General features: G+C 40.3%; 1 pseudogene; it reads left to right on the top strand.

Annotated features, from left to right (window-relative positions):
* The window catches only part of LOC102138683 (serine/threonine-protein kinase Nek4 pseudogene), a 35707-nt pseudogene extending 27716 nt beyond the window's left edge, over nucleotides 1-7991 (top strand).
* Nucleotides 7992-13717: the final 5726 nt, after the last annotated feature.

The raw sequence follows: 13717 nt of genomic DNA, 5'->3' as shown, positions 1-13717 counted from the left end.
CCCTATGATTCCCCCTAAGGAAAGCCCGTAGATTATTGCCAACATAGTACTATCTAGCTGTGTTTGGAACCAGTGGTCAACAAGGCAGAAGGAACCACCAGATTATAGGGGGAGTGAACCTGGACATTTGTTTTATTATAAATGTGAGGATAATACACCGAATTAATTTCTGGTGTTAAATATCAACCTATCTGTAACATCACATATAAACATTTTAATTCCTATGATTGCTGTTTTAAAAAAACATCCTAGAGTAAAAATGCAAGTGTATTTGTTATTCACTGTGGATGTTTGAATCTTGAGGAACTAATTAAAAACAATTTTTTTTTTTTTTTAACCGAGTCTCACTCTGTCCCCCAGGCTAGAGTGCAGTGGCATGATCTCAGCTCACTGCAAGCTCCACTTCCTGGGTTCACATCATTCTCCTGCCTCAGCCTCCCGAGCAGCTGGGACTACAGGTGCCCGCCACCAAGCCTGGCTAATTTTTTTTTTTTTTTTTTTGAGACAGAGTCTCGCGCTGTCACCCAGGCTGGAGTGCAGTGGCCGGATCTCAGCTCACTGCAAGCTCCACCTCCCGGGTTCATGCCATTCTCCTGCCTCCACCTCCTGAGTAGCTGGGACTACAGGCGTCCGCCACCTCGGCCGGCTAGTTTTTTGTATTTTTTAGTAGAGACGGGGTTTCACCGTGTTAACCAGGATGGTCTCGATCTCCTGACCTCGTGATCCGCCCGTCTCGGCCTCCCAAAGTGCTGGGATTACAGGCTTGAGCCACCGCGCCCGGCCTCGGCTAATTTTTTTGTAGTTTTAGTAGAGAAGGGGTTTCACCATGTTAGCCAGGATGGTCTCAATCTCCTGACCTGGTGATCTGCCCACCTCAGCCTCCCAAAGTGCTGGGATCACAGACGTGAGCCACCGCACCTGGTCAAAAACTGTATTTTTTAATGTAGAAAAAACTAAACATTAATTCTGCTTTAAACATTGACAATGCGTACAGAGTCCTGAAAATACATATATAAAATCATGATGCAAGTTGTATGTATTTAGGCAGATATTATAATAATAGAGTGTTTTTCATTTTATTGTTTGCAATGTACCTTGCTGAATGTGTAGGCATTTCTTTTTTCTTTTTCTTTTTTTTTTTTGAGATGGAGTCTCGCTCTGTTGCCCAGACTGGAGTGCAGTGGTGCAATCTCAGCTCACTGCAACCTCTGCCCTCCGATTTCAAGTGATTCTCCTGCCTCAGCCTCCCAAGTAGCTGGGATTACAGGCGCCTGCCACCACGCCCAGTTAATTTTTTGTATTTTTAGTAGAGACTGGGTTTCACCATCTTGGCCAGGCTGGTCTTGAACTCCTGATCTCAAGATCCACCCGCCTCACCCTCCCAAAGTGCTGGGATTACAGGCGTGAGCCACCGCAACCGGCTGGGCAACCAGTTTTTAAAAACATGCCATGTGTGCTTGAGAAAATTATGTATTCTTTAGTTTTGTTCTAACAAATCAAGCTGTTCGTTTTGTTGTTAACTCTATTTCCTTACTAATTTTTGTCCAACTGACTTACCAATTACTAACAGATGTATATTTAAGCCTCTTTCTATCATGGTTGATTTATAAATTTCTTCTTCTAGTTTAGTCAACTTTTGTCTTTATACATCTTGACTCATTTTTACTAGAAGCATATGAGTTCAGATCTGTTCTTTCTGTTAAAATTAAAAAGTAGCAGCTGGATGTGGTGGATCATGTCTGTAATTCCTAGCCCTTTGTGAGGCTGAGGTGGGCATATAGCTTAAGCCCAAGAGTTCAAGACCAGCTTGGGCAACCCAGTGAGACCCTGTCTAGAAAATACAAAAATCATCTAGGTGTGGTGGCACATGAGTAGCTTTAGTCCCGGCTATTGGGAAGACTGAGGTGAAAGAATAGCTTGAGCCTAGGAGGTTGAGGCTGCAGAGAGCTATGATCACACCACTGCACTCCAGCCTGGTGTCAGAGTGAGATCTTGTCTCAAAAAATAATAATAGTATTACTTAATTAATTAATTAAAATAAAATAAACTGTGGAGTCTGACACTACTCTGGGTAGTCAGTGTTTTATTCAATTATAGGACACACAATTGGTGTCCAGAGAACTGGATAACTGGTGCTTAAAAAGATACCACATATTTGATGTCAGCAGGAAAAAATCCACACATTTGGTGTGAGAAGTGTTATGAACAAAAGTAGTTCAATTTCTTTATCAAAAATTACTTCAAGTGTGAATAAACTAAACTCCCCAATTAAAAGACACAGAGTGGCTGAATGGATAAAAAACAAGATCTAACTAAAAGTTGTCTATAAGAGACTCACTTAGATACAAGGACACTCATAGGCCGAAAGTGAAAGAATGGTTAAAAGATCATCCATGCAAGTTGGAACCAAAATAGAGTAGGTGTGTCTAAACTTATCTCAGACAAAATAGACTTTCAGTCAAAAATTGTCACCAGAGACAAAGACGGACATCATAAAATGATAAAAGGGTCAATTCACCAGAAAGATAGAACAACTATAAACATATATACAACCAACATCAGAACACTTAAATACTGTATATAAAACAAACATTGGGAGAACTGAACTGAGAGAAGAGAAAGAGACAACAATTCAATAAAAGTAGCCTTCAATACCCAGCTTTCAATAATGGATAGAACATCTACATATAAAATCAATAAGGACACAGCAGAGTTGAACAACACTGCTGACCAAATGGACCAGACAGACAGAACATTCCACCCAGTTGCAGAAGAACGCACATTCTTCGAAGGACACAGAACATTATTCAGAACAGATCACATATTGGGCCAAAAAATAAGTCTCAACAAACACTAAAACACTGAGTTCATATTAAGTGTCTTTTCTGACCACAATGAAATAAAACTAGAAATTAACAGCTAAAGGAAAACTGGAAATCTCACAAATATCTGGAAATTAAAGAACATATTTTTGAACAACCAATGTGTCAAAGAAGAAATCAAAAGAGAAATCAGAAAACATCTTGTGACAAATGAAAATGAAAACACAGCATACCAAAACTTATGGGATGCAGCAAAGCAGTGCCAGGAAGGAAATGAATAATAAATGCTGACTTTGAAAAAGATCTCAAATCAAATACGAAACTTTACACCTCAAAAAACTAGAAGAAGAATAAACAAAGCCTAAAGTTAGGCAAAAAAAGGGAAATCACAGTAGAGCAGAAATAAATTGAGGACAGAAAAGGAAATTTTTAAAAGTAGACTGGGCGCGATGGCTCAACCTTGGTAATCCCAGCACTTTGGGAGGCTGAGGTGGGCGGATCATGAGGTCAGGAAATCGAGACCACCCTGGTGAACATGGTGAAACCCTGTCTCTACTAAAAATACAAAAAAATTAGCCGGGCATGGTGGCAGGGGCCTGTAGTCCCAGCTACTCGGGAGGCTGAGGCAGGAGAATGGTGAGAACCCAGGGGGCGGAGCTAGTAGTAAGCCCCGATCGTGCCACTGCACTCCAGCCTGGGCGATAGAGTGAGACTCCATCTCAAAAAATAAAATAAAAAGTAAATGAAATTAAGAGTTGCATGATTCCACTTATATGAGGTATCTAAAGTAGTCAAACTCATAGAAGCAGAGAATAGAATGATTGTGAAATGCTGGAAGCAGAAAGAAATGAGGAGTTGCTATACAACCAATATAAAGTGTGTTACATGCAAGATGAATAAATTCTGGTGATCTGCTGTACAACAACCTGCCTATAGTTAAAAACACTTTATCATACACTTAAAGTTTTGTTAAGAGAGTAGATCTCATGTTACATGCTCTTACCACAATTTTAGAAAAGATATTGCATTTAAAAACCTTTATATGATTACACTTTAACACTTTTGTAAAATTACACATATCTTTCCATACATATGTAAAAATGAAGTCAAACATGAACTTAGTATATAGAATCTGTACCTTCAGAAGATGTATATTTTAAAACTGAATTAATGAAACAGATTGCAGTTCCCTTTTCTACTGAACTCAAATAGAGTTTCTTACTGGAATGAGAATCTGTGGTTCGTGTTTCTTTGACAAATCAATGATAATCTGCTCTATTCTAATAGAGGTTTTTGAAACACCCATCAAAGTTTTTATGTAGGAACGCCATTGTTTTTCCATGTCCAGGAGTCCCTCCAAAGCTGATCTTAGGGGAAAAAAAGACATAAATAATGTTGCTTAATGATTTTCTGATTATCTGCTGTAATAGTCCATTTTCAAACTGCTATAAAGAAGTGCTCAAGACTGGGTAATTTATGAAGGAAAGAGATTTAATTGACTCACAGTTGAGCATGGTTGGGGAGGCCTTGGGAAACTTACAGTCATGGAGGAAGGTGAAGGGGAAGCAAGGTACCTTCTTCATAAGGCAGCAGGAAGAAGTGCTGAGTGAAGGGGGAAGAGCCCCTTATAAAACCATCAGATCTTATGAGAACTCACTCAGTATCACAAGAACAGCATGGGGGAAACTGCCCCGATGATTCAATTACCTCCACCTGGTCTCTCCCTTGACATGTGGGAATTATGGGGATTACAATTCAAGATGATACTTGGGTGGGACACAAAGCCTCACCATATCATCTGCCTAAAGCATTTATGATTAATGGGTATAGTGTCAGTTGCCTTAAGTCTATTTTGCATTATTTTACATTGTCATTTTAATTTCAAATGAAGTTTTAAGATGTAAGTTTATCATTATCTTTATTGTATTTATATAGATATATCCCATTCTTATAATTTGCTAGTCATATGACTGTCATCATTTATGATGGGGAATATTGCATCTTTATTTCCCTAGTAAATCTTGATCTGCCTAACAATGTATCCTACTCTGATGGCATATGACTTTGTATAAATCTTTCTAGTAGTGAGACTTTAGGGTACTGGCTTTGCTGTAGCATTAATAGGTTAGAATAGTAAAGTCGTTGATAATCTCATTCAAGCCCAGGATCTTCAGCTGGTCTCTTCTGCTGAGGCCAGTGAATGTCAAAATGTTCTGGTTTGCTCACTCCAATACAGGCGATAAGCAGCATGGTCAGGATAAATGCTGCATTTCAGGGTAAAATAGAGGTCTGTAGGCAATGTATTGCAAACACTGTTAGGTCCTTTAAAATCCTAAAAATCCAAAAGAAACAGTATTTTAATTTATGTGCACTTAGGTCCTTTGGTCCATAATAAATCAGGTTAGAATACATGTTGACAGCCTCTCCATATTGCTTATTCTATTTAGGAATAAATAAATAAAATAATAAAATATAATAAGTAAAGCAAGAAGAAATATTCAGGGTTCACAGTGAAACACCAGGTGTAATACAGAAGAATGGTCCAAAAGAATGCATTTTAAAATGTTGCTTGCCAAGACCTCATCTGTACCAAAAAATTTTTTTAATAAAAAAATGTGCCAGGCATGGTGGTGTGCACCTGTAGTCCTAGCTACTCAGGAGGCTGAGGTGGGAGGATCACCTCAGTTTGGGAGGTCAATGCTGCAGCAAGCCATGATTGCACCATTGTAATCCAGCCTGGGCAATAGTGAGACCCTGCCTCTTAAAATATATATATAAATAAATAGGCTATGGCAGTGGTGTCATCTTGGGCTGGAACTCACGCTCCTGCCCGGGGAATGGCTGCCTCAACAGTAGCCCCCACTGCTGCCTATTGGGCGTGAACTGAGCCTCCTGCTGCTGCCTGCTGCCTTACCTGCCGTTGTTGCCACATCCTGACTCTGGGCCAGCGCTGGGAATGTGCCCCTGGCTGCCTACCACTACCTGCGGGTCATGGGCAAGGGGAGCTATGGAGAGGTGATGCTTGTGAATCACCAGAAGGATGACAAGCAGTATGTCATTAAAACACTGAACCTCCAAGGGACTGGGAGTGGTGGCTCACGCCTGTAATCCCAGCACTTTGGGAGGCTGAGGTGGGAGGATCACAAGGTCAAGAGATCGAGACCATCTGGCCAACATGGTGAAACCCTGTCTCTACTAAAAAATACACAAATTAGCTGGGCATGCTAATACGAAAATTAGCATGTGCCTGTAGTCCCAGCTACTTGGGAGGCTGAGGCAGGAGAATCACTTGAACCCGGGAGGCAGAGGTTGCAGTGAACCGAGACTGTGCCACTGCACTCCAGCCTGGCAACAGAGCAAGACTCTGTCTAAAACAAAACAAAACAAAACAAAAATAACTGAACCTCCGAAATGCCTGTAGCCAAGAGCGGCGAGCTGCTGAACAGGAAGCCCAGCTCTTGTCTCAGCTGAAGCATCCCAACATTGTCACCTACAAGGAGTCATGGGAGGGAGGAGACATTGTCATGGGCTTCTTTGAAGGAGGTGATCTGTACCGAAAACTCAAGGAGCAGAAAGGGCAGCTTCTGCCTGAGAATCAGGTGGCAGAGTGATTTGTACAGATCGCCATGGCTTTGCAGTATTTACATGAAAAACACACCCTTCATCGAGATCTGAAAACTCAAAATGTCTTCCTAACAAGAACAAACATCATCAAAGTGGGGAACCTAGGAATTGGCCAAGTGACCTAGGAACTGGTCCCTTGAAGTCAGGTGCCAGCCTGAAAGCCCATACCTACAAACAGGACTTGAGCAATACCACAGAACTAGCCACAATCAGTAGGGTAAATATTGACATCTTACCAGCAAAAGGGAGGGACTCAGGGAGCGATGGCTTCATTCAGGAGAATCAGCCAAGACACCTGGATGCCTCTAATGAGTTAGCAGGTAAATGCAGTGTTTCTCAAGTGGAAGAGGGGTTGCTGCAGGACAACACTAAATCCAGTGCTCAGCCTGAAAACCTTATTCCCACGTGGTCCTCTGACGTTGTCACTGGGGAAAAGAATGAACCAATGAAGCTCTGCAGCCCCTAATCAAAGAACAAAAGCCAAAGGACCAGGATCAAGTTGCTGGTGAATGTATTATAGAAAGACACGGCAGAATCCACCCAGATTGACAGCCACACAACTCGAGATCTGAACCTTCCCTGTCTCAACAGTGATGGCAGAAGAAGAAAGAACAGACTGAGCACAGAGGGGAAAAGAGACAGTTCCAAGAGTCGCCTCCTCGATTTTTGCCCTCTCATCCCATTGTTGGAAAAGTGGATATCACATCAACACAAAAAAGATGCTGAAAATCAAGGTAGAGTGGCCACAGGGTCTGAGCAGTTCAAGGAGCAGTGAGACGTCATCATCAAAGGACTGACCATTATCAGCCAGAGAGGAGGCAACTAAAGCAGTCTCAGGAAGAAATGTTCTCTTCAGGCCCTTCAGTGAGGAAAGCTTCTCTTGAGTGTAGTAGGGCCAGGGAAACCGCAGGAGGAAGACCAACCCATCCCGCCTGATGGCTCTCCTCTGACTGCAGCGTCCCTCAGGAAAGGAAACCGATTCATTGTCTGAGGATGAGTTAAGTTCTTCTACAAGTGCAACTGATAAGTCAGATGGGGATTCCAGGGAAGGGAAAGGTCAGACAAATGAAATTAATGCCTTGGTACAATTGATGACCTGAAACTGGATTCTAAAGCGAGCTGTGAAGATCTCCTGGTAGCAAATTGAGTGTCAGAATTCAAACTTCATCGGAAATATCGGAACACACTGATACTTCATGGGAAAGTTGCAGAAGAGGCAGAGGAACTCCATTTCAAAGAACTGCCTTCAGCTACCATGTGAGGTTCTGAAAAGATCAGGAGACTAGTTGAAGTCTTGAGAGCTGATGTAATTCGGGGCCTGGGAGTTCAGCTTTTAGAGCAGGTGTATGATCTTTTGGAAGAGGAGGATGAATATGAGAGAGAGGCACGTTTGTGGGAGCATGTGGGTGAAAAGTATACAATTTACATTGTGAAAGCTCGCCAGTTGAAATTTTTTGAAGAAAACATGAATTTTTGAGCATTTGTTCTAATCCGCTGCCAGAATTAAAGACCTGTTCCCAGAGGTTTTTGGCTCAAAAAACAAGGGCAAACAGTCATTTGGAGGCCATTCACCACTGTTTTATATCTCTTTGGGGTTTTCTTACAGAAAAGAAAATGGACAGAACAGAGTAATACAAAGCAGGATCAACAAAGAAAAAAACCTTTGGCTTTCATATGCTCTTTATGAGGACAAATCTATTGTTTGTTTGATTACTGTTTACTGGGCCTTAAACCACCAAGTTTATATCTAGAATCTTATTTTTTTAAGGGTACTAATCAGTTTAAACACAGGGCTATAAAATACTGGATTGAAAATTTTATATGGTAATATAGAGATAAAAGTAATAGGAGAAACAAATGACATCATATGCCCAGTCATAACACCTGCTATTGTTTTGTTTGTTTGTTTGTTTGTTTTAGGACAGAATTTCGCTCTTATTGCCCAGGCTGCAGTGCAGTGATGCGATCTCGGCTCACTGCAAACTCTGCCTCCAGGGTTCAAGCAATTCTCCCGCCTCTGCCTCCTGAGTAGCTGGGATTAAAAGCGCCCACCATCACGCCCGGCTAATTTTTGTATTTTTAGTAGAGATGAGGTTTCTCCATGTTGGCCAGGCTTGTCTTGAACTCCTGACCTCAGGTGATCCGCCTGCCTAGGCCTCCCAAAGTGCTGGGATTACAGGTGTGAGCCACTGCGCTCGGCCAACACCTGCTATTGTCAATAACCATAGGGAGTAGTTGATAAATTATAAAATTTTAAAAAGTCAATTCACAGGTCTGGAAATAGATTAAAGAATATGAAGCTCTATCTAGTACTCGAGCAGCTGAATTTCTTTTCTACACGTTGACAGACTCTTCGTATTTTATTTTCATTTAATATAAACCTCATTTAGGGTATATACAAATTAAAATGGAGACACATTGGCTTTGTAAATCAGTATGTTTTTACATAATGGTTTTATTAGATTTATTTTCCATCAGTGAAAACATTTCTTAAACACAAATTTCATTTCCATTTAAGCAATTTGTAAGCAAAGTACAGGTCCATTTAGTTTGGGGATATATTTAATGTTTGCCTCCTGAAGTTTGTCTTCATGTACTTTAAGATATTAGTTGTTGGTTGGGTGCAGTGGCTTACGCCTGTAATCCCAGAACTTTGGGAGGCCAAGGTGGGCAGATCACGAGCTAAGGAGATCCAGACCATCCTGGCTAACACGGTGAAACCCTGTCTCTACTAAAAATACAAAAAATTAGCCGGGCATGGTGGCGGGCGCCTGTAGTCCCAGCTACTCAGGAAGGTGAGGCAGGAGAATGGTGTGAACCCGGGAGGCGGAGCTTGCAGCGAGCAAAGATGGCGTCACTGCACTCTGGCCTGGGCAGCCGAGGGAGACTCCGTCTCAAAAAAAAAAAAAGAAAAAAGGTTTTAGTCGTCTTCCCACGTTTTAAATGTATGACTATATACCACATATTTTATTAGTTGTTCAATAAGAGGTAATATCCATCTAGCAAAGAAATTTTATAAAGTTAAATACAAGTCTTAAATAGTACATTTTCACTTCTGTATTCAAGGGACTCTAAAAATAAATATTGCTCCAGAAAAAAATATATAAATAAACAAAAATATGTTGCTTCCTATACTGATAGCTCTTCATCTATATACTTTCTAAACATAATGGTGTGACAAGCGACTCTCATTTGAAAATGTACATCTTTAAGCGATAATATGTCTCAATAGTGCCTGCATGTTCTCTACAACTGTGTGATAGTCACTCATGGGAAATATGTCATCACAATTCTGAATTACTAAGAAAGGATATTCCACTATGTAGTAGTATTTTATCTAGATAATTATAATACTGGTGTGTCAATGGTAAAATCTATAATACTTAAAAAGTAATATTCACACCTCATAATCAAGATCCACAATAGCTGGACTCTCCCTTTGCCTGAAAATGATGAGTGTGCTTGTCCACGGTGATGCTGACACGTGTCTGGGGGAACTTGAAGAGGACGGAATGCCAGTGCTGATTGCCCAGCAGGCTGCCCTAGGCAGGGAGAGGGTCACGAGGGCATCCATGGAGAGCAGGTTAGCATCGCCTGGAAAGAGAGGAAAAGTAACTGCACTGTTCCATCCAGTTCAATGCCATGGTTACAGAGGTTTAGCATTTCTCACAAGCACTGCACTTTCCTTACATCCTTCTGCTCCAAGAATTTGTCAGCTGGCTTTGTCTAAATACAATCTACTGTCCACCTTCAGAAATGTTTTCTGTTTATAAAATATTGTTGTTCATTGTATTTTCATTTTTCTTGAAAATATTTTTTTCCCAGGGCCTTTTATGATGTCATCAGTTTATTTATGGAGCATCTAATAATGGTCTTACACAATTACCAAACTGTAAGACTTTTCACATAAAAGCATATTTAAGATATACACAGGTTGCCCTTAATACACCTCAATTATAGGATAACTGTGTTCCTGACACCTACATGGTTCTGACTCACCCTTACTGCCCAAAGAAATTACTTACAGGACATCCTTTCATTCTCAAATGTGTTCTGGTTTCAAGATAAATCAACACTTAACTGAAAAAAATGAAGTATGAAAAAATACTTTCTTCTAAATAATCACATTTTCAAAAACCATTGCCCTTTAGTTTTCTACCTGAATTAAGATGAGTTTTCTTTCAATTTCTGGGCGATGTGTTTGCCATTGTGTCCCCCAGGGAATAGGATTCCATCACTCCAATTGGTTTTAAATTTCAAAGAAATAATTTCTTTTGCTGGGCTTATCGAATTTCTGATTAAATGTGTACAGCAAGGAACTTTTTCCACCAAAATTAACTATCTGGGATCCTAAATGAAAGACATTAAGAAGTGACTCTAGGTATAATGGATTTTTATTAGTGCACTGAAATGTGTAAGTCAACACATACATAGACATACATAGTATATCTCTGGTTCGTTTAAAATAGGGGAAAAAACGCTTCTGTAAATTTTCTTTTGATATCGATAGTTGATACACCTAAACCTCACTGATGTTTTCCCCAAAACATCATCTAGAAATATTTTTGTTGCTCTAATTCCAACTGCTCCTATCTTTGTACTGGCCTATTCTCATTCTGTAAAAAACGAAGACCTAGGCCAGGCGCTCACGCCCAGGTGGCTTATGCCTGTGATCCCAGCACTTTGGGAGGCCGAAGCAGGCAGATCACAAAGTCAGGAAATCAAGACCATTCTGGCCAACATGGTGAAACTCCATCTCTACTAAAAATACAAAAAAAAAAAAAAAAAAAAAAAATTAGCAGTGAGCCAAGATTGCACCACTGCACTCCAGCCTGGGCGACAGAGCGAGACTCTGTCTCAAAAAACAAAAACAAAAACAAAAACAAAACAAAACAAAAAAACTAGAAAGTTGTCGAAGTCAACTCCTCATGCATAAAATCTCCCTATATATTTTATGATCATTCAGCATCACTGTCTTCCTGAAAGCTTTTAATTGTTTTCACCAGCTGGGCTGGGCGTGGTGGCTCACGCCTGTAATCCCAGCACTTTGGGAGGCCGAGGTGGGCAGATCACAGGGTCAGGAGATTGAGACCATCCTGGCTAACACGGTGAAACCCCATCTCTACTAAAAATACAAAAAATTAGCTGGGTGTGGTGGCGCATGCCTGTAGTCCCAGCTACCCAGGAGGCAGAGGCAGGAGAATCACTTGAACCCAGGAGGCAGAGGTTGCAGTGAGCTGAGATTGCACCACTGCACTGTAGCCTGGCAACAGAGCAAGATTCTGTCTCAAAATAAATAAATAAATAAATAACTTGCCTAGAGGGTGTATTTTATGTTGTGTTTTTATCACATAAAATAATAATAAATAAGAGCACCAGGGAAAATTTTGGAGTTATTGGATATGTTTACAGAATAGACTGTGTTGATGGTTTTACAGATATATACTTATCTCCAAAACTATACAACTTATATATTAAATATTTACTGCTTTTTGTAAGTCAATCATTCTTCCATAAACTCATTTTGTAAAAGGCAGTTAAATAATAGAAGGAAAAATAGAAACAAAGAACAGGTGCAATGAATAGAAAACAGTAACAAATATGGTTGATATTAATCCAGTTATGCCAATAACTAATCAATGGTCTAAATTCATCTATTAAAAGACAGATGTAAAGTGAATCACAAAACAAAATGCAACTATATGGCATCTTCAAGAAACACTCTTTAAATATAAATACACATATAGTTTAAAAGTAAAGGTATACAGAGAGATATACTGTACTAAGACTAATTTTAAAAAAGCTTGTTTTGAGACAGAGGAGACTTTAGAACAAGGTAATTCATCAGGGATAAACAGGAACATCTGTTAATTTTAAAAGGGTCAATTTTTCAATCAGGGATATCAATGTACATATATATACCTCAATGTATATGCCTAAGAACAAAGCATCAAAACACGAGGCAAAAACTGATAGAATTGCAAAAAGAACTAGATACATCCAGTATTTTAGTTGAAGATTTTAATACCCTCTATCAGTAATGGACAGACATGGCAGACAGAAAAATCAGGAAGGTCTTAGTTGAACTCCCCCTGCATGATTAATCAACTGAATATGATAGATATCTATAGAATACTTCCACCCAGCAACAGAATAAGGGAACGTTTACCAGGATACACCAGATTCTAGGCCATAAAATATACATTGAACAATGCAAAAAAAAAAAAAAAATAGAAATCACAAAACATATGTTCTATGTTTTCATACCCAATGGAATCAAACTAGAAATCAGTAACAGAAAGATCTGGAAAATCCAAGATACATGGAGATTTAAAACATATGCTTGTAAGTAAAATATGGGTCAAAAAAGACAACATAAGATAAATTAAAATTAAAAATAGTGTGAGGGTATCTCATAGGAGGGCATATTGTGATGGTAAGACAGGACTCAGTGGCATCCTTGAAACGGTTGCTGGGAACTGAACTGCACCATCAGCAGAGAGGGCATAGTAGGTCCATTGGTGGCTGAACTATTAGAGGAGATTCTGTGAGTGAGGTACAGCTGCAGATTTCAGGCAGACTCACCAACGGTGAGGGAAAAACAGTGAATGGGTCATAACCAGGGTCTGACTGTAAGGCTGCAGAATGTCAGCAAAGGCATGACTGGTGAGCTAAACGGCTGGCTACTGGGTGGTATCTGAAATGACCCTATGATAAAAGCTGTCCATGACCTCAGTGCCGAGTAATTGGTGAATAGGCCTGGAGAAGACACAGTTACGTGAGGAACTTTGGGAAACCTGGGACAGCAAAAGCCACGGCACACGGAGCCTTGGAAAAATGGTTCCATGGGGATATAAAAGGAGTTGAAAGGTCTGGGTGGTAGTAGGCTTGGAGTTATTGCATTGTGAGCAATGACAGGCTAGAGTGGACAGGGACAGGACCAAGAGGACTCAGAACTAAGCAGTAAGGTCTAAATACACTGTGTGTGCTGGAGGTGATGTCATAGGCACAAAAGCTTGATCTCAGAGGTGGCCTAATCAACCCTAAGTTTTAGGTTCTATCTATCCCGAATGGCTGCGAAGCACAACTGAGATGCCAAGGGTTTCTAGGAGGCACAGGCTGTAGAAACTGTGATAAAGGTGGCCTAAGAGTTAAACTCAACGTGGCCTGAGGCTGCCTCCATACCTTGAGTTTCTACATATGGAGCTGCAACCTAACTTAGCATGGAAAGAAACCTGAAGCCTAACTTAAGAGTGTATTTTTTGTAACAA

The sequence above is a fragment of the Macaca fascicularis genome, chromosome 16 (genome assembly GCF_037993035.2).
Source record: "Macaca fascicularis isolate 582-1 chromosome 16, T2T-MFA8v1.1".
In the NCBI taxonomy this organism is placed as follows: Eukaryota; Metazoa; Chordata; class Mammalia; order Primates; family Cercopithecidae; genus Macaca; species Macaca fascicularis.
Note: the sequence above shows the minus strand (reverse complement) of the source record. Positions and strands in the feature narration are given on the sequence as shown.